The 22561-nt window shown below is 43.8% G+C and overlaps 1 pseudogene; it reads right to left on the bottom strand.

Annotated features, from left to right (window-relative positions):
* Positions 1 to 4383: 4383 nt before the first annotated feature.
* Positions 4384 to 20938, bottom strand: LOC123441797 (annotated as a pseudogene).
* Positions 20939 to 22561: the final 1623 nt, after the last annotated feature.

Genomic DNA, 22561 nt, shown 5'->3' with positions numbered 1-22561 from the left:
ATGTCGTTTGGTTTATGTACTGCACCTACTACCTTGGGCATGATTCAGACTTGCTTGGGGAAAATTAGGAAAAACAGTAGAGGCATATGTCGACGATGTCGTCCTCAAGACTAGACACGTGAACCAGCTGGTGGATGACCTTAGGGAGACCTTCGCCAATTTACGGGAATATGATATTCGGTTTAATCCAGATAAATGCGTCTTCAGTGTCCCCACTGACAAACTCCTCGGATTTATTGTATCGCAAAGAGGAATCGAAGCTAATCCGACCAAAATACAAGCATTGTCACAGCTTGCGATAGCAACAGAGCTAGAGCACGTCCAAAAACTGGTATGTTGCATGGCAGCTCTAAGCCGATTCATATCTCGTCTAGGCGAGAAGGCCCTGCCATTGTAACGGTTGCTTAAGAAACCAAAGATTTCAAGTGGATCGATGAGGCCACAACGGCTTTGGAGGACATCAAGGCAATATTAGCCAGCAAGAATATATATACTAGCAGCACCCTTCATAGGGGAGCTAATTTTGCTATACATCTCGGCCACCAATCAAGTAGTTAGCGCGATAATCGTCAGAGAATGAGAAGCCGAGGGACAAAAATTACGGATTCAAAGGCTAGTCTACTACATATCTGAAGTCGTCACCCCATGCAAAACCAGGTACCCACACTACCAGAAGATCGCATATACAGTGTTCATGGCATCGCAGAAGCTTCAACACTATTTCCAGGAGTGTCGGTCACTTTGACTTCGGAAGTTCCGTTGAATGATATCATAAACAATAAAGATACCACTGGCCGAATAAAAAATGGTCCATGAAGCTCCTTCCTTTCGAGATCACCTAAAAACCTCGACGGGCCATTAAATGTCAGGTCCTGGCCGACTTCGTGGCGGAATGGATCGAAGCTGAACTCCCTAGAGAGTATAGCTCTTATGCTCATTAGACCATGTACTTAGATGGGTCCAAAACCCGTGCCAGACTAGGGGCTGGAGTGATTCTCACATCGCCCATTGGGGACAATGTTCGGTACATGCTACAACTCATGTACGCCGATTCAAACAATCCACCTGAATAATAATCCCTGCTCCATGGTCTTCGGATGGCAGCCTCAATGGGCATTCGCGGCTCGAAGTACGAGGCAACTCTAATCTTGCCATGTCACAAATAAATTGCGAATTCGACGCAAAGCATACAAAAATGGCATCTCATAGGAATGCCATCCTCAAAATACCATCATGATTTGAAGGATTAGAGTTTTACCATGTCTCAAGAGACAACAACCAGGCAGCGGACGTTCTCGCCCGCTTAGGCGCGAAGAGGGGCCCCGTTCCTAGCAACATCTTCCCGGAGTGGCTATTCAAGCCATCCGTAGTATGGCAGGACGAGACGGCCCACACAGGGGCTGATAGCGAAGAGTTGGTGGTACCCCCAGGGACCGAACATGATGATCAAGTCATCAGCGGGTCTTCAATCAAATAAACGCCCTTGGCCCATGATGTCATGGCCATAATTGCGTCGTGGACCAACCCTTCCTTGCTTATCTATTACACAAGGAGCTGCCTGGCAACCAAGCGGAGGCACGATGTAGCATCCGCCGATCAAAGACTTATAAGTTCCACGAGGGCGAGCTATACAAAATGAGCACCACGGGACTAATCCAGCGGTGCATATCCGAGGAAGAAGGAAGGCAGCTCTTGGCCGAGGTACACGCATGTATCGGTGGTCACCACACAGCAGCATGGGCCATGGTCAGCAAGGCTTTCCGAGCCGGATTCTACTAGCCAACGGCCCAAGAATACGCCCACGCACTCGTTCAGCGTTATACGGGGTGTCAACTCTTCGCAAACCAAAGCCACATGCCCCCAATAGATCTTTGAACTATTCCGATCACTTGACCTTTCGCGGTCTGGAGTCTGGACAAGGTCGGCCCACTTAAAGGCGGACCAAGAAAAAGAAATACCTCCTGGATATGGTGGACAAATTTAGCAAATGGATCGAGGCAAAGCTGGTGACCTCGGCCAAGGCTAAGTCAGTAATCGAATTTATCTCAAGTGTCGTCCACTGTTATGGTGTTCCACACAGCATAATAACAGATAACGGATCCAATTTCACCGAGCAGGAGGTAAAAGATTGGTGCGTAAACCTTGGCATAAAGCTCGATTATGCATCTGTATACCACTCATGGACCAACAGACAAGTTGAAAGAGCCAATGGGTTCATTATGAGCGGTATTAAACCCAGGTTGGTCAGCTCCCTTCAAGAATATGTGCTATGGGGCATGCGCACCAACATGAATTGATCCACAAAGTACACCCCCTTCTTCATGGTGTACAGGGCTGAGGTAGTCCTCCCCTGTGACATTATACACGATGCACCCTGGGTACGCATGTACGAGGAAAAACATGTCGAACTAGATCGACAAGATGACTTAGATGCATTGGAAGGCGAGTGCGACATAGCTCTGGCGCGATCAGCTTTCTATCAACAGCAACCTCGGTGCTATGAGAGCAGGGAAGTCCGTGCAAAGGCGTATAAGATGGGATAACTTGTCCTACGTCTCCCCGAGAAGCGGAAGCATAAACTTCACCCCAAGTGGGAGGGCCCTTTCATAATCGATGAAATCTTAACACGAGGAGCTTATTTCCTGCGTAGATCCAAAGACAACCACCTCGAGCCGAATCCTTGGAATGCAGCTCGCCTTCAACATTTTTGTGGCTAGAACATTTTCATTCTCCCTTTTTCGTCACTTTTTTTTCCCGTATCACCAACTGTTTATATTTTTCCTATAGGGATAATTAGTTGTTCCTGCAGCATGTTTGGCTTAACCAAACACCCCCGGACATGTAGTGAATCATCCGTGTGCCAAGTAGCACGTGGGGGCTTCATATAGAAGTTGTTCAATATATATCTCATACCTACTTGTTCACATATACATCTTAAAATAAAAACATCGATTCTTGCCATTTTATGCATCAACCGGACTTAAGATTTTAGCAATGCTGGGTTGCGTCACTCATGTGTTTGCTCTCTATATTCCTGGTGTATTCGGCTAGAGGGTAAAGGGAGCACCGCTGCGATTGTTACAACCGGTTCACTCGGTCACGTACCTGAGACGGGTAAAGCTCAAAGCTAGCGCTTCTTGACATACAACTTGATCGGCTAGGACGATGCCCATGTATTCAGAAAATTTTGCATCATACAACCATTGGCTGTGTAAAGCGGATAAACAGCCCTACCGACTACACGATTGTAGCAGCCCCAGAAAAAGGAACCCATTAAGGATCTATTTTTTCGGAAGACGTTTCTTACGCCTAGTTGTAATATGACATAGTCCATGCGTATAACTTTTGTTTGATAGTACCACATGGTATGATTGCCTAGTTATCAGAAATTTGATTCCTACTCTTGTAGGATACAAAGTATCAAACACTGCCGAGTTTATAAATAGGGGAGGTAGAAGCCGATGGCCGGTTAAAGACAGAATTTACAAAGTATGGATGGAAGTGCATTAACACACAAATATCATTACACACGGTTACACGCTTGGTGATTTGTCTAGATGATCTATTATAGAATCTAACGTGCAGTGTTCTTACGACAAGCGTGGTGGGCACCACTTGATCGTACACGAGACATGAAGGAATGTCCTTGCCATCTGGTCCCACAGGTCCAACTCTAGCCATATGTTCGGGATCTAGGCGGGTAAAGTGGGTCTTCACCATAGCCCATGCCTCCCGAGGTCCTTCTCGGCAGGCCAAGGTCTTCTACAGTTTGAACCAATCACGGGCTCTTGCAAACTGCTCGGCAATATCGAACATCCCTTGTGGAGGATTCTTGTTCGGCCATAAAGCTTGGACCATATTTCGCATAGCCTTCCGCGCACGCTCATGCACAATAAACAATTCCTTCAATGGGTCCCCCCTAAAGGAAGTGGCCTCCTCCTCAGGATGCCAACTCAACTGACCTAATCCAAAAATAGAACAAGTTTTCATGATCAACACAATATAGGTAGAATCAGTTCTAGGTCAAAGCTTCACTTATAGTACATGCCACCTTTCAATCCCTGGTTCTCTTCTTGAGTTTGCGCCACTTGATTTTTCAAAATCTCAACTTCCTTAGCTTGTTTTTTGTTCTTTTCCTTGAGATTATTGTTTTCTTCCCAGCCTCTCCTGAGTTCACGCTGACCCGCATCAAATTGTGATTCGGCATATCACTGAGCTTCTCGAGAGGCATCCAGATCTTTCTGCATTTGGCCTATTTATTCACCTTCTATGGAAAAAAAATTGCCTATTAATATATACATATATATACTAAGCAATTTCAACATAATACAAATAAACTCCCTTACTATGGGCTTCTCTGGTAAATCTTTTCACATCTACCAGCTATGCTCTATTGGCCTTTAAATCAGCTTGGCTTTGATGGAGACCTTTGGATAAACTCTCTTTTTCCTGCTTCAAAGCCTGCAGATTGAAAAAGAACTTATTGACGACCCTTAATTCAGCCGTCCTAACCAAATTAAGGCTCGGGGGCTACTAGGTCCCAACTTTTGTTCAGATATTCTAAAGTCGGTAACTTACCTGTAGATAGGCCGACACTTCTCTGATCACTTCTTTAAGGCCGTCTCGTGTGACTTTGATGTACAGATCGGCTGAATTAAGAGCATTAAAATCTCGTTCGGAAAATAAAGGATGACGTAGAGTCTGCTTTTGTTACCGATGATTCATGGCACTCGCGTATTCGTTGTTCGTTACACATAGTTCATCCGAACACTCGTGGGTCAGACCTGTGTTCAGAACTCCGACACCCATTGACGCACTGGGGTTTGGTTGACTACCTAATACCCCAACACCGTCCTTGGGCAGGGAAGGTTGCGCACGTTTCCTACATTGGTCGGTCAAGGGTCATGAAAGTATGAAAGGACAGATATCTTCATAAGTAGTACAAGTCAGTCTGTTTACCTTTTTGCCGGTGGAGCAGCAGATGGGTTTTCTACCGCCACCGTTTCTTCGGTAATTCTGTCCTTGTTCGACAGAACCCCGACCGATCATGTCCGGGGACGAGTTCGGCGAGCGCTCGACAACCTCTGGGCGCAGCCCCTCGTTGGGCCATCGTTTTTCTCTTACTCCCTTAACAGGGAAGGATGTTGGAAATATGCCCTAGAGGCAATAATAAATTGGTTATTATTATATTTCCTTGTTCATAATAATCGTTTATTATCCACGCCAGAATTGTTTTGATTAGAAACTCAAATACATGTGTGGATACATAGACAACACACTGTCCCTAGTGAGCCTCTAGTTGACTAGCTCGTTGATCAAAGATGGTCAAGGTTTCCTAGCCATGGACAAGTGGTGTCACTTGATAACGGGATCACATCATTAGGAGAATGATATGAGGGACAAGTCACAAACTATAAATGTAGCATATGATCGTGTCAGTTTGTTGCTACTGTTTTCTGCATGTCAATGTATCTGTTCCTATGACGATGAGATCATGCAACCCTCGGACACCGGAGGAATACCTTATGTGTATCAAGCGTCACAACATTACAGTGTGATTATAAAGGTGTTCTACATGTATCTCCGAAGGTGTCTGTTCGGTTGGCATGGATCAAGACTGGGATTTGTCACTCCATGTGACTGAGAGGTATCTCGGAGCACACTCGGTAATACAATATCACAATAAGCCTTGCAAGCAATGTGACTAAGATTTTTTCACGGGATCTTGTATTACGAAACGAGTAAAGAGACTTGTCGATAACGAGATTGAAATAGGTATGGAGCTACCGGCGAACGAATCTTGGGCAAGTAACATACCGAAGGACAAAGGGAACAACATACGTGATTAATTGAATCTTTGACATAGAGGTGCAACTGATAGAGATCTTTGTAGAATATGTAGGAGCCAATATGGACATCCAGGTCCCACTATTGGTTATTGACCGGATAGTGTCTGAGGTCATGTCAGCATAGTTCTCGAACCCGCAGGGTCTGCACACTTAAGGTTCGGTGACGTTTCGGTATAGTTGAGTTATAGGTTTTGGTGACCGAAGGTTGTACAGAGTCCCTGATGAGATCCTGGACATCACGAGGAGCTCTGGAATGGTCTGGAGGTAAAGATTGATATATAGGAAAGTTGCATTTGGCTTCGAGAAACTTTTCGGGCATTACCAGTAATGTACTGGGAGTGATGAATGGGTTCCGGGGTTTTACCGGGAGGGGCCACTCAACCGGGAGAGAACCTAATAGGCCTAAAGGTGGTGCACCAGCCCTTAGTGGGCTGGTGCGTCCAGCCCAATAGAGCCCATTTCGTCCAAGAAACAAATAAGGGAAAAAGGGGGGAAAGGGGAAGGAAAAGAAAAGGTGGAATCCTACTAGGAGTAGGATTGGAAGTGGACTCCTCCACCTCCTCTCCACTTCGGCCGAACCCTATTAGGGTTTTTGGGATGCCTCCTCCCCTCCCTCCCTCCTATATATACTAGAGGGTAGAGAGGCTTTTTGTACCTCAAGCAAAGGCGCAACCCTCTCTTCCTCTAAATCATTTACTCCTCTAGATTAGTTTCGCAGAAACTTGGCAAAGCCCTGCTGGATTGTTCACCACCACCACCACCACGCTTCCGTGCTGGAGAACTCGTCTACCTCTCCGCCCCTCTTCCTGGATCAAGAAGACGGAGATTGTCATTGGTCTGTACGTGTGCTGAACACGGAGATGCCGTTCGTTCGGCACTAGATCGAGATGGATCGTGATGGGATCGCGGGAAAGATCGTGATGAGATCGCGGGACAGGCTGCGATTTGGATCGTCAAGATGTTCCACTACATCAACCGCATTATATACGCTTCCGCTTAGCGATCTACAAGGGTATGTGGATCCGATTTCCCCTCTCGTAGATGGTCATCACCATGATAGGTCTTTCGTAGGCGTAGGAAATTTTTTGTTTCCCATGCAACATTCCCGACAGTGGCATCATGAGCTTGGTTCATGCGTAGATGACATCTCGAGTAGAACAAAAAAGAGTTTGTAGGCATTGATGTTCAATTTTTTGCCCTCCTTGGTCATTTCTTGATTCGGCGGTGGATTGAAACGGCCTGGACCAACTTTACTCGGACGCTTACGAGAGACCGGTTTCATCGACTGACATGCAACTTGTTGCATAAACATGATTGGCGGGTGTGTGTTTCTTAAACTTTAATTGAAGAGGATTTGACCGAGGCGGTCCTTGGAAAATGTTAAATAGCAATTTGCATATCACGGTTGTGGCTTTGCATAAGTAAGATGCGATCATACTAGATACACATAGCAGCCACGTAAAATTTGCAACAACAAACTAGAGGACGTCTAGCTTGTTTTTGCAGGGTATGCTTGTGATGTGATATGGCCAATGACATGATATGATATATTGGATGTATGAGATGATAATGTTGTAATAGTTAAATATCGACTTGCACGTCGATGCTACAGCAATCGGCAGGAGCCATAGGGTTGTCTTTAAATTTATTTTGGCGTGCAGATGCTCTTGCTATATCGCTAGGTAGTAGCTTTAATAGTAATAGCATAGATAGCGCGAAAACCTCGATGGCAGCATGATGATGGAGATCATGATGATGGAGATCATGGTGCGGCACTGGTGACGATGGAGATCATGTCGGTGTTTTGTTGATGGAGATCAAGAAGCGCAAGTTCATGGCCATATCATGTTACTTTTGATTTGCATGTGATGTTAATCCTTTTATGCACCTTATTTTGCTTAGGACGACTGTAGCATTATAAGGTGATCCCTCATTAAAATTTAAAGACAAAATTGTGTTGTCCCCGACTATGCACCATTGCGACAGTTCGTCGTTTCGAGACACCATGTGATGATCGGTGTGATGGAATCGATGTTCACATACAACGGGTGCAAAAGAGTGGCAACGCGGAACGCTCGGGTTAAACTTAAAGAGCCTAGCATGTACAGACATGGCCTCGGAACACAAGAGACCGAAAGGTCGAGCATGAATCATATAGTTGATATGATCAACATGGAGATGTTCACCGTTGAAATTATGCTCAACTCACGTGATTATCGGAACTGAGTTAGTGAATTTGGATCATGCGACCCTCGAATGAGTAGAGGGCTGTCAATTTTAGTGGGATTTTAGTAGTAATATGATTATCTAAACTCAATTATGATGAACATAGTCAAAAGGTCTTTGCAAATTATGTTGTAGCTTGCGCTGTAGCTCTACTATTTTTGATATATTCCTAGAGAAAATTTAGTTGAAAGATGATGGTAGTAATGATGCGGACTGGGTTCATAAACTGAAGATTGTCCTCATTGTTGGGCAGAAGGCTTATGTCCTTAATGCACCGCTCAGTGTGCTAAACCCCGAGCGTCGTTTGTGGATGTTGCGAACATCTGACATACATGTTTTTATGACTACATGATAGTTCGGTGCATAATGCTTAAACGGCTTAGAATTGAGGCGTTGAAGATGTTTCGAACGTCGCGCGACATATGAGATGTTCCAAGAGATGAAATTGGGATTTCAGCCTCGTGCCCTTGTTGAGAGGTATGAGACCTCCGAGAAGATTCTTTGTCTACGAAGTAAGTGAGAAAAGCTCAATCATTGAGCATGTGCTCAGATTGTTTGAGTGCTACAATCGCTTGAATCAAGTGGGAGTTGATCTTCCAGATGAGATAGTGATGTTTCTCCAAAGTCACTTCCACCAAGCTACAAAGCTTTGTGATGAACTATAATATATCAGGGATAAATATGATGATCCTTGAGCTATTCGCAATGTTTGACACCGCGAAAGTTGAAATCAAGTAGGAGCATCAATTGTTGATGGTTAGTAAAACCACTAGTTTCAAGAAGGGCAAGGGAAAGAAGGGATACTTCATGAAATGACAAACCAGTTCCACCTATGGTGAAGAAACCCAAGGTTGAACCCAAACCCGAGACTAAGTGCTTCTGGACTAAGGGGAACGTTCACTGAAGCGGAACTACCCTAGATACTTGGTAGATGAGAAGGCTGGCAAAGTCGACAAAAGTATATTGGATATACGTGATATTGATGTGTACTTTACTAGTACTCCTAGTAGCACTAGGGTATTATATACCGGTTCGGTTGCTAAGTGTTAGTAACTTGAAGTAAAAGCTACGGAATAAACAAATACTAGCAAGGGTGAGGTGATGATGTGTGTTGGAAGAAATTTCAAAGTTGATGTGATCAAAACATCACACGCTCCCTCTACCATCGGGATTAGTGTTGAACCTAAATAAATGTTATTTGGTTTTTGCGTTGAGCATGAACATGATTAGATCGTGTTTATCGCAATACGATTATTCATTTAAAGAGAATAATGGTTATTCTGTTTGCTTGAATAAATACCTTCAATGGTTTATTGAATCTCGATCGTAGTGATACACATGTTCATAATATTGTTGCCAAAAGATACAAAGTAGTAATGAGAGTAACACTTACTTGTGGCACTGCCGCTTGAGTCATATTGGTGTAAATGCATGAAGAAGCTCCATACTGATGGATCTTTGGACTCACTCGTTTTTTAATCATTTGAGACATGTGAATCATGCCTGTTGGTGCGAACGCATGAAGAAACTCCATGATGATGGATCATTTGGACTCACTTGATTTTGAATCACTTGAGACATGCAAATCATGGGCAAGATGACTGAAGGCCTCGTTTTCCAGTGAGATGGAACAAGAGAGTAACTTGTTGGAAGTAATACATTTTGATGTATGCAGTCCAATGGTGTTGAGGCACGAAGTGGATATCATTATGTTCTTACTTCACACATGATTTGAGTAGACACTGGTATATTTACTTGATAAAACACAAGTCTGAATTACTGAAAGGTTCAAGTAATTTCAGAGTGAAGTTGAAGATTGTCGTGACAAGAGGATAAAATATATAAGATATGATCATGGAGATGAATATCTGAGTTGCGAGTTTGGTACACATTTAAGACAATGTTGAAATTGTTTCAAAACTAATGCCACCTGGAACACCATGGTGTGATGGTGTGTCCGAACGTTGTAGCCGCGCCCTATTGGATATACTGCATACTATGATGTCTCTTATCGAATTACCACTATCATTTTTGGGCAAGGCATTAGAGACAACCGCATTCACTTCAAATAGGGCACCACATAATTCCATTGAGATGACACCGTTTGAACTATGGTTTGGAGAAACCTAAGTTGTTGTTTCTTAAAAGTTTGGGGCTGCGATGCTTATGTGAAAAAGTTTTAGCCTGATAAGTTCGAACCCAAAGTGGATAAAAGCATCTTCATAGAATACCCAAAATAGTTGAGTACATCTCCTATCCTAGATCCGGAAGCAAAGTGTTTGTTTCTAGAAACGGGTCCTTTCTCTAGGAAAAGTTTCTCTCGAAAGAATTGAGTGAGAGGATGGTGGAAACTTGATGAGGTTATTTAACACTCACTTCAACCAGTGTGTAGCAGGGTGCAGGAAGTTGTTCCTGTGGCGCCTACGCCAATTGAAGTGGAAGCTGATGATAGTGATCATAAAGCTTCGGATTAAGTTACTACAAACCTTGTAGGTCGACAAGGTCACGTAGTGCTCTAGAGTGGTACGGTAACCCTGTCTTGGAGATCATGTTGTTGGACAAAAATGAACCTAGAGCTATGGAGAAGAGGTGGTGGGCCCAGATTTTGACAAATGGCGGGAGGCAATGAAATCGGAGAGAGGATCCATGTATGAAAACAAAGTGTGGACTTTGGAATAAGTACTTGATGGTTGTAAGACTATTAAGTCCAGCTGGATCTTTAAAAGGAAGACACACGATGATGGTGAAAAGTCACCATTAAGAAAGCTCGACTTGTCGCCAAGATGTTTCCGACAAGTTCAAAGAGTTGACCATGATGAGACTTTCTCACTCATAGCGATGCTAAAAGTCTGTTGGAATTATGTTAGCAGTTGCTGCATTATTTATGAATTTTTGCGGATAGTATGTCAAAACATTGTTTCCTCAATGGTTTCCATGAGGAAAGGTTGTATGTGATACAACCAGAAGGTTGTGTTGATCCTAAGTATGCTAACAAGTATGCAAGCTCCAACGATCCTTCTATGGACTGGAGCAAGCATCTCGGAGTTGGAATATACGCTTTGATGAAACGATCAATGATTTTGGGTTTATAAAAGGTTTGTGAGAAACTTGTATTTCCAAAGAAGTGAGTGGGAGCACTATAGAATTTCTGGTTAGAATATCGGAAATAATGTAGAATTTATGGAAAGCATAAAGGGTTGTTTGAAAGGAGTTTTTCAAAGGAAAACCTGGATAGAGCTACTTGAACATTAAGCATCAAGATCTATAGAGATAGATCAAAACACTTAATAGAAATTTCAATGAAATGCATGCCTTGACAAGTTTTGGAAGTAGTTTAAAATAGATCAGCAAAGAAGGAGTTCTTAGCTGTGTTGTAAGGTGTGAATTTGAGTAAGACTCAAAGCCAGACCACGGCAGAAGAAAGAGAAAGGACGAAGGTCATCCCTTATGCATTAGTCGTAGGCTCTATACTATGCTATGTCGTGTACCGCACCTGATGTCTGCCCTGCCATGAATCTGTCAAGGGGTACGAAAGTGATCCAGGAGTGGATTACTGGACATCGGTCAAAGGTAATCCTTAGTAACTAGTGGACTAAGGATTTTTTTTTCTTGATTATGCAGGTGATAAAAGAGTTGGTCGTAAAGGGTTACGTTGATGCAAGCTTTGACACATATCCGGATGATTCTGAGTAGTAAACCGGATTCATATAGTGGAGCAGTCATTTCGAATAGTTCCAAATGGCGCATGGTAGCAGCATCTATTTGATGACCTATAGATTTGTAAAGCACACACGCATCTGAAAGGTTTAGACCCGTTGACTAAAAACGTCTCTCACAAGCAAGACATGATCGAACCCCAGAACTATATGGGTGTTAGATTCATTACAATCACATAGTGATGTGCACTAGATTATTGACTCTAGTGCAAGTGGGAGATGATATGTCTCAAACGTATCTATAATTTTGGATGGTTTCATGTTGTTATGTTGTCATCTTTGGATGTTTTATGTACCTTTTATATCTTTTTGTGGATTAACTTATTAATTCAGTGTCAAGTGCCAGTTCCTGTTTTTTCTGTGTTTTTGGCTCTTTTCAGATCTGATTTTGGAAGGGGTCCAAACAGAATAAAATCCCCGAAATAAATTTTTCCCGAACGGAAAAAGGTTAGGGGGCTTGAGGGCCAAGCCAGGAGAGCTACAGGGGGACCACAAGCCCTGTAGCCACAACCAGGGGGCGACGGCTAGCAGGCTTGTGGCCTCCCTGGCGCCCCCGTGACCTAGCTCCTTTGCCTATATATTCCCTAAAATACAGAAAAAAAATCAGGGAATACTCGAAAACACTTTTCCGCCGCCGCAAGCTTCCGTTTCCGCGAGAACTCATCTGGAGACCCTCCCCGGTGCCCTGCCGGAGGGGACTTTGGAGTTGGAGGGCTTCTACATCAACATTATCGCCCCTCCAATGACTCGTGAGTAGTTCACTTCAGACCTATGGGTCCGTAGTTAGTATCTAGATGGCTTCTTCTCTCTCTTGGATCTTCAATACAAAGTTCTCCATGATCTTCATGGAGATCTATCCGATATAATCCTCTTTGGCGGTGTGTTTGTCGAGATCCGATGAATTGTGGATTTGTGATCAGATTATCTATGATATAAATTTGAGTCTTTGCTGATTTCTTATATGCATGATTTGATATCCTTGTAAGTCTCTCCGAGTCTTGGGTTTTGTTTGGCCAACTAGATTTATTATTCTTGCAATGGGAGAAGTGGTTGGTTTTGGCTTCTTACTGTGTGGTGACCTTTCCCAGTGACAGTAGGGGCAGCAACACACACATCATGTAGTTGCCATCAAGGGTAATAAGGTGGGCTTTATCGTAGTTATGAGATTGTCCATCTGCATCATCTCATCTTGCTTAAGGCGTTACTCTGTTCTTTTGGACTTAATACACTAGATGCATGCAGGATAGCGGTCGACGTGTGGAGTAATAGTAGTAGATCTAGAAACTATCGGTGTACTTGTTTTGGACATGATGCCTATAGATATAATCATTGCCGTAGATGACGTCACGACTTTCCGCGGTTCTATCAATTGCTCGACAGTAATTTGTTCACCCACCGTCTACTTGCTTTCATGAGAGAAGCCACTAGTAAACACTACGGCCCCCGGGTCATTCACACCTATCGATTCCACTTTCGCTTTTACTTTGCTTTGTTACTTTGTTGCTTTTAGTTCTCACTTGGCAAACAATCTATAAGGGATTGACAACCCCTTCATAGCGTTGGGAGCAAGCTTTTTGTGTTTGTGCAGGTACTTGTGATACTCCTTCACTGGATCGATACCTTGGTTCTCAAACAGAGGGAAATACTTACCACCGCTGCACTACATCACCCTTTCCGCTTCGAGGGAACACCAACGCAGGGCTCCAAGGCCACGGGGGAAATCCTTTGCATATTTGCCTAGGAAGTCCCTTGAGGCGTAGCCGTAGCAGAAGGATTCCTGGTGCCGTTGCTGAGGAGTATCAAAACAAGAGCGGTCTCCCGTCAGCACGTGTTTCTGGCGCCATTGGAAGGTCTTTTGTTGCAGTAGCAAAAGTATTGCTGGCGCCGTTGCCGGGGAAGGACAGATCTATCCAAGTAAGTGTCACAAACTCATCTCTTGCATTTACCTTTTTTGCTAGTTGCCTCCCGTTTTCCTCTCCCCCACTTCACATTTGCTGTTTTCATTTGCCTTTTTCTTTTGCCTTTTTCGTTCGCCCTTTTCCCTCGTTTGCCTTTCCGTTGCTTGTGTGCTATGTGCCTTCAATATGCTTGCATCTTCGCTTGATGAAAATCTAGTGATATGGATCCTCATCCACTTGCTAATCTCTTTAAGAGATCCACTTATGTGGAACCAATTGCTAGTGGATTGAATGCACTTAACTATCTTTATGGAGTTTTGCTTGAGATGCGTGAATCTGAAAATCGTGATGAAGAAACTTATGAAGTGATTCACGAGGGCTCCTTGAATGAAAAGCATGATTGCAATGGTTTCACTATAAATCCTATTAGTGATAATCATGTTAAAAATATGCAAAACCCTAAGCTTGGGGATGCTAGTTTTGCTATATCTCCTACTTGTTGCAATAATCATAATTCGGGTGATGATCTTTCTTATGATCTTGAAAATTTGTTCAAGCCTCATGATGATTATGATATTTGCAACAATATTGAAAGTGGGTTTGGAGAAGTCAAGACTTTAGATGATAATCCCACTATTTTTGAAGAGCATCAACTTTGCATGCATGTGGGTCATGAAAAGAATATCCTTTGTGACACCTATATCGTTGAATTAGAATATGATCCCACATGTAATGAGAGAGGAAAATATTGTGGTAGAAACTTTCATGTTACTAAATCACCTCTCGTGATGTTGAGATTTCTCTTGTCTCTTTCTTCTTCCTTGCATATGGCAGCTATTGGTTGTCTTGATAATTTGTTTTCCTATAAAATGCCTATGCATAGGAAGTATGTTAGACTTAGATGTGATTTTCACATGCTTTAGGATGCTCTCAGTGTGCTTCAATTCTTGTCTTCTGTGAGAGCATCATTGAATGCCTAGCTAAGGGCGTTAAACAATAGCGCTTGTTGGGAGGCAACCCAATGAATCTATCTTTTTTCTTTCTGTTTTGTGTTTTCCACACTTTCATAGTTCTGTTATGATTGTGTTTTTTGTGTTTCTTTTTGCGTTTGTGCCAAGCAAAACCGTTATGATTAGTCTTGGGGATGATCGTTTGGTCATGCTGGAAAAGACAGAAACTTTCTGCTCACGAATTTTTTTTCATTTTTTTCTGTAAGAGCTTTTGAGTTGATTCTTTTTGCTGCTGATTTCTACGCAAATTCTTCAGACTGTCGTAATATTTCAGAATTTTTGAAGCACCAGAAGTATACGAAGTATACAGATTGCTACAGACTGGTCTGCTGTTAACAGATTCTGTTTTTGTTGTGTTGGTTGCTTATTTTGATGAAACTATGGATAGTATGGGGGGTATTAGCCATGGAAGATTGAAAATACAGTAACACAACATCAACATAAGTAGAATTTAAGTTTTCGACAGTACCTAAGGAAGTGGTGGTTTGCTTTCTTATACTAATGTTATCACGAGTTTCTGTTTAAGTTTCGTGTTGTGAAGTTTTCAAGTCTTGGGTGAAGTTCTTATGGACAAAGAGATAAAGAGTGGCAAGAGCTCAAGCTTGGGGATGCCCAAGGCACCCCAAGAGATTCAAGGATGTCGTCAAAGCCTAAGCTTGGGCATGCCCCGGGAAGGCATCCCCTCTCTCGTCTACAATCCATCGGTAACGTTACTTGGGGCAATATTTTTATTCACCACATGTTATGTGTTTTGCTCGGAGCGACTTGTATCGTAGGAGTCTTTTATTTTTGTTGTCTCACAATCATCCTTGCTGCACACCTAGAGAGAGAGACATGCACTCACCGTGATTTTGTCGAGCTTCACTTATATCCTTTGGTAGACAATTCAGCTCACATGTGCTTCACTTATATCTTTTGAGCTAGTTGATTTTGCTCTATATGCTTCACTTATATCTTTAGAGCACGGCGGTGTGTGGCTTGGTAGTTGATCTATGCTTTGAAAGTAGTCTCAAAAGGGGTAGTTATCCAAAGGGATACGAAAACTTCCACCTTCATGTGCATTGAATAGTTAGAGAAGTTTGATTCATCTCAATTAGTTTTGAGTTGTGGTTGTGGTAATATTTAAGTTATGCTAGTAAGGTGTTGTGGATATTGAAATACTTGAGTTGAAGTTAGTGATTCCCGTAGCATGAACGTATGGTGAACCTCTATGTGATGAAGTCTGAGCATGATTAGTCTATTGATTGTCATCCTTTGTGTGGTGGTCGGGATCGCGCAATGGTTTATACCTACCAACCCTTCCCCTAGGAGTATGCGTTGAATGCTTTGTTTCGATTACTAATAAAACTTTTGCAACAAGTATATGAGTTCTTCATGACTAATGTTGTGTCTATGTTTTAGATGCACTTTCACCTTCCACCATCACTATCTTCTTAGTGTCGTGCAATTTTCACCGGTGCACAAAACCCAGCATTAGCCTCCCTCAAAACAGCCACCATACCTACCTACTATGGCTTTTTCAAAGTCATTTCGAGATATATTGCCATGCAACTACCACCATGACACATGCCACCACTTCTACATTGCCATTGCATAGATAGCTAGCATGATGTTTCCATTAATGTCTATGCCATGCTAGATCATTGTCACGGTACACTACCGAAGGCATTCCATATAGAGCCATCGTTGCTCTAAGTTTTGAGTTGTAAGTGTGATGATCTTCATTGAAGGAGCATTGTCACATGTGAGGAAATAAAAGAGGCCAAAGATGCCCACCAAAATAAAAAATAATATAAAATATATTAAAAAAAGAGGCCAAAGAGCCCATTCAAAAAAATGAGAGAAAAAGAGAGAAGGGACAATGCTACTATCCTTCCACACTTGTGCTTATTAAGCACCATGATCTTCATGATTGAGAGTCTCTCATTTTGTCACCACCATATAGCTAGTGGGAAATTTTCATTATATAACTTGGCTTGTATATTCCAATGATAGGCTTCCTCAAAATTGCCTTAGGTCTTCGTGAGAAAGCAAGTTCGATGCACACCCACTAGTTTTCTTTAAGAGCTTTCACATACTCTTAGCTCTAGTGCATCATTTGTATGGCAATCCCTACTCATTCACATTGATATCTATTGATGAGCATCTGCACAGCTCATTGATATGCAGAGTTAATGTGACCATCTTCTCCTTGTTTTTCTTGCAACCTCCACCACACTCCACACCACTTATAGTGCAAAAACCATGGCTCACGCTCATGTATTGTGTGAGAGTTGAAAAGGTTTGAGAAAGTAAAGGTGTGAAAACAATTACTTGGCCAATACCGGGGTTGTGCATGATTTAAATTCATTGTGCAATGATGATAGAGCATAGCCATACTATATGCTTTTGTAGGGATAACTTTCTTTTGGCCTTGTTATTTTGAAAGTTCATGATTACCTTGCTAGTTTGCTTGAATTATTATTGTTTCCACGTCAATAGCAAACTATTGTTTTGAATCTAATGGACCTGAACATTCACGTCACATAAGAGGAGTTACAAAGGACATGTATGCTAGGTAGCATGAAAGCATCAAAAATTCATTCTTTATCACTTCCCTACTCGTGGGCGAGCAAGAGTTAAGCTTGGGGATGCTTGATATGTCTCAAATGTATCTATAATTTTTTATGGTTTCATGTTGTTATCTTGTCATCTTTGCATGTTTTATGTACCTTTTATATCTTTTTTGGGACTAACTTATTAATTCAGTGACAAGTGCCAGTTCGTGTTTTTCTGTGTTTTTGTCTCTTTTCAGATCTGATTTTGGAACGGAGTCCAAACGGAATAAAATCCCCGAAATAAATTTTTCCCGAACGGAAGAAGATCACGGGGCTTGAGGGCCAAGCTAGGAGAGATACAGGGGGCCCACAAGCCATGTAGCCGCCACCAGGGGGCGGGGGCTAGCAGGCTTGTGGCCTCCCTGGCGCCCCCTGACCTAGCTCCTTCGCCTATATATTCCCTAAAATACAGAAAAAATCACGGAATCCTCGAAAACACTTTTCTGCTGCCGCAAGCTTCCGTTTCTGCGAGATCTCATCTGGAGACCCTTCCCGGTGCCCTGCCGGAGGGGACTTTGGAGCTGGAGGGCTTCTACATCAACATCATTGCCCCTCCAATGACTCGTGAGTAGTTCACTTCAGACCTACGGGTCTGTAGTTAGTAGCTAGATGGCTTCTTCTCTCTCTTGGATCTAAAATACAAAGTTTTCCATGATCTTCATGGAGATCTATCCAATGTAATCCTCTTTGGCGGTGTGTTTGTCGAGATCCGATGAATTGTGGATTTGTGATCAGACTATCTATGATATATATTTGAGTCTTTGTTGATTTCTTATATGCATGATTTGATATCCTTGTAAGTCTCTCCGAGTCTTGGGTTTTGTTTGGCCAACTAGATCTATGATTCTTGCAATGGGAGAAGTGCTTGGTTTTTGGTTCTTACCGTGTGGTGACCTTTCCTAGTGACAGTAGGGGCAGCAAGGCACACATCGTGTAGTTGCCATCAAGGGTAACAAGGTGGGCTTTGTCGTAGATATGAGATTGTCCATCTACATCATGTCATCTTGCTTAAGGCGTTACTCTGTTCTTTTGGACTTAATACACTAGATGGATGCTGGATAGCGGTCGACGTGTGGAGTAATAGTAGTAGATGCAGAAATTATCGGTCTACTTGTTTTGGACGTGATGCCTATAGATATAATCATTGCGTTAGATGACATCACGACTTTGCGCAGTTCTATCACTTGCTCGACAGTAATTTGTTCACCCACCGTCTACTTGCTTTCATGAGAGAAGCCACTAGTAAACAGTATGGCCCCCGGGTCTATTCACACCTATCGTTTCCACTTTTGCTTTTACTTTACTTTGTTACTTTGTTGCTTTCAGTTCTCACTTGGCAAACAATCTATAAGGGACTGGAAACCCCTTCATAGCGTTGGGAGCAAGATTTTTGTGTTTGTTCAGGTACTTGTGATACTCCTTCACTTTATCGATACCTTGGTTCTCAAACTGAGGGAAATACTTACCACCTCTGCGCTACATCACCCTTTCCGCTTCGAGGGAACACCAACGCAAGGCTCCAAGGCCATGGGGGGAAATCCTTTGCATATTTTCCTAGGAAGTCCCTTAAGGCGTAGCCGTAGCAGAAGGATTCCTGGTGCCATTGCTGAGGAGTATCAAGACAAGAACAGTCTCCCATCAGCATGTGTTTTTGGCGCCATTGGAAGGTCTTTTGTTGCAGTAGCAGGAGACTGTTGGAAATATTCCCTAGAGGCAATAATAAATTGGTTATTATTATATTTCCTTGTTCATAATAATCGTTTATTATCCATCCTAGAATTGTATTGATTGGAAACTCAAATACATGTGTGGATACATAGACAACACACTGTCCCTAGTGAGCCTCTAGTTGACTAGCTCATTGATCAAAGATGGTCAAGGTTTCCTGGCCATGGACAAGTGTTGTCACTTGATAACGGGATCACATCAGTATGAGAATGATGTGATGGACAAGACCCAAACTATAAACGTAGCATATGATCGTGTCAGTTTGTTGCTACTATTTTCTGCATGTCAATGCATCTGTTCCTATGACCATGAGATCATGCAAATCCCGGACACCAGAGGTACACCTTGTGTGTATCAAACGTTGCAACTTTACTGGGTGACTATAAAGGTGCTCTACAGGTATCTCCGAAGGTGTCTGTTGGGTTGGCATGGATCAAGACTGGGATTTTTTACTCCGTGTGACGGAGAGGTATCTCGGGGCCCACTTGGTAATACAACATCGCAATAAGCCTTGCAAGAACTGTGACTAAGGAATTAGTCACGGGATCTTGTATTACGGAACGAGTAAAGAGACTTGGTGGTAACGAGATTGAACTAGGCATGGAGATACGAACGATCGAATCTCGGGCAAGTAACATACCGAAGGACAAAGGGAACAACATACGAGATTAACTGAATCCTTGGCATAGAGGATCAACCGATAGAGATCTTCGTAGAATATGTAGGAGCCCATATGGACATCCAGGTCCAGTTATTGGTTATTGACCGGAGAGTGTCTCAGGTCATGTCTACATAGTTCTCGAGCCCGCAGGGAGTGCACACTTAAGGTTCGGTGATGTTTCGGTATAGTTGAGTTATAGGAATTGGTGACCAAAGGTTGTTCGGAGTCCCGGATGAGATCCTGGACATCACGAGGAGCTCCTAAATGGTTTGGAGGTAAAGATTGGTATATAGGAAAGTTGCATTTGGCTTCTGGAAAGTTTTCGGGCATTACCGGTAATGTACCGGGAGTGACGAATGGGTTCTGGGGTTTTACTGGGAGGGGCCACTCAACCGGGAGAGAACCTAAAAGGCCTAAAGGTCGTGAACCAGCCCTTAGTGGGCTGGTGCGGCCAGCCTAATAGGCCCTATTTCGGCCAAGGAACAAATAAGGGGGAAAGGGGGAAAAGGGGAAGGAAAAGAAAAGGTGGAATCCTACTAGGAGTAGGATTGGAGGTGGACTCCTGCACCTCCTCTCTACTTCGGCCGAACCCTATTAGGGTTTTTGGGCTGCCTCTTCCTCTCCCTCCCTCCTATATATACTAGAGGGCAGAGAGTCTTTTTCACCTCAAGCAAAGGCGTAGCCCTCTCTTCCTCCAGATCGTTTACTCCTCTAGATTAGTTCCGCAGCTGCTTGGCGAAGCCCTGCTGGATTGTTCACCACGACCACCACCATGGCGCCATGCTGGAGAACTCATCTACCTCGCTGCCCCTCTTGCTGGATCAAGAAGACGAAGATCTTCATCGGGTTGTACCTGTGCTGAACGTGTAGGTGTCGTCCGTTCGGCACTAGATCGGGATGGATCGTGATGGGATCACGGGACGGATCATGATGAGATCGCGGGATGGGCTGCGATTTGGATCGGGAAGATGTTCCACCACATCAACCACGTTATATACGCTTCCACTTAGTGATATACAAGGGTATGTGGATCCGATCTCCCCTCTCGTAGATGATCATCACCATGATAGGTCTTTCGTGTGTGTAGGAAATTTTTTGTTTCCCATGCAACGTTCCCCAACAAAGGAGACTAGGGTTGTCGGCCACAAGAGCTACCCTCTGCCCGACAACTCCGTCTTGGTAAAACACCCCGTCCTTGAAAGCGATCGAAAGCTCTGGGTCTTCATGAAATCGGAGATCGTCGTCGCGGGCATAGTCTTCGGGCCGAGGCGCGGGACATTTCACCTTCTTGATCCAGTGCTTCCAAGGCTGCAAGGAAAGAGTATAAGTTATAAATTGAAAACTAAATAGCATGAATGCCCGAAAACATTGAACATTAGCACACTTATGTATTCGACGGGGTTGTATGCCCAATATCCTTCCTTAGTGAAGGGGTGGTCAAAACCTTATATTTCCCCTTTGAAGAGATCAGCTAGGATGGCCGCTAAGGCTTTCCGGTATTTTGGTCCTAGCCTTCTGGATTGAGTGGTATCGCTCATCCCGCTGTAGCACCAGAGGGGATGTGTGTGTTGTTGGAGCAGCTGGACACACCGGGTAATCACGGCGGCCATCACATCACTGATGGTTAGTCCGCAATGAGCAAGCACATTGATCTTGCCAGATACTTATTTTACTTCAGAACTCTCCTCTTCAGAGAGACTCTTTGGCCTCCAGCTTTAACACCTCTTCAATGGCTCTGTAGAGTATTTGGGAAGGCCCCTCCAAATTGGATCGAGTTGAGGAACGTCCTCGATATAGAACCACACGGAAGACCACTCCTCGAGTTCCTTCTTCGGTGTCCCAATTGGGTATCCCATGGCGGCTGAACGCCACACATCGGCTCCGCCCACTTCCTGGATTGTTGTTCCTCTGGTTCGAGGAACAATGCAAAAATATCTTCTACAGAGATTGAAGTGTGGTTCGCAACCCAAAAACATCTCGCACAAGTCCACGAAGCCTGAGATATGGAGGATGGAACCAGGATCCGCAGCCCATAAAATTCCAGTAAACCCCTTAAGAAGGGGTGAATAGGGAACCCCACCCCTCGCAGTACAAGAGGAACGAGCCAAACCCGCTCTCCCCATGTGGGGAAGGGAAGCTCTCCGCATAGGCCTTCCCATGGAGGTCACACTAGCGCGGATGGGTGCGAGATCTGACGGGGGGAGATATCCCTGTGTTTCAAGCTCACGCAAGCAGAGAAGGGAGACACAGCAACTAGCCCAGTCCCCTGGAAGGGGATCGATGGGACGCGAAGAGGAACCAGCCATGATTCCAGGAGTGTTGGAGAGCTCTAGGTTTTCTTGGCGAGGCTAAGATGTGATGGGGCCTCGAGACTGATTTTGATACATTTATAAAGGGAGCTACCCCCTCTTGCTATAAGAATCAATTCCATCAAGAATTGCCAAAGGTGTTCTCCCCTACAAAAGCATGCGAGAATCGAGAAATATTGTTAATCTTTGCGCAGATCTTAAGGCCATGGGCCCCGCGACGCATTGGCAACTGTGAGCCTTCCGAAGACCAAGACCATCATTTCTTGTTCAGAAGAGACGAAGGAACTTGCCTTGCAAGCCAAACACTTTGGGCGTAATCATCCGAAGACACCTACATGTCGGCATTGAAGGCTAGTTCAGGTGTACTCGGGGAGTCCGGAATTAAGGGGTCCTCGGGTAGTCCTCTTACCACGAAGAGGTCGGTGTGATGGGCTGACTCCATGATGGGTCGGGCGATACGATTGTCTCGTATTCACAAAGGAGAACCCCGAAGACTAGCGTGGAGACAAAGTAAAGGTAGATTAGGTCGGTTGTATGTAACCTTAGGCCCTCCCGGTAACTATATAA

The sequence above is a fragment of the Hordeum vulgare genome, chromosome 3H (assembly GCF_904849725.1).
Source record: "Hordeum vulgare subsp. vulgare chromosome 3H, MorexV3_pseudomolecules_assembly, whole genome shotgun sequence".
Taxonomy (NCBI): Eukaryota; Viridiplantae; Streptophyta; class Magnoliopsida; order Poales; family Poaceae; genus Hordeum; species Hordeum vulgare.
The sequence above is the reverse complement of the archived record's forward strand: the minus strand, read 5'-3'. Positions and strand labels throughout refer to the sequence as shown.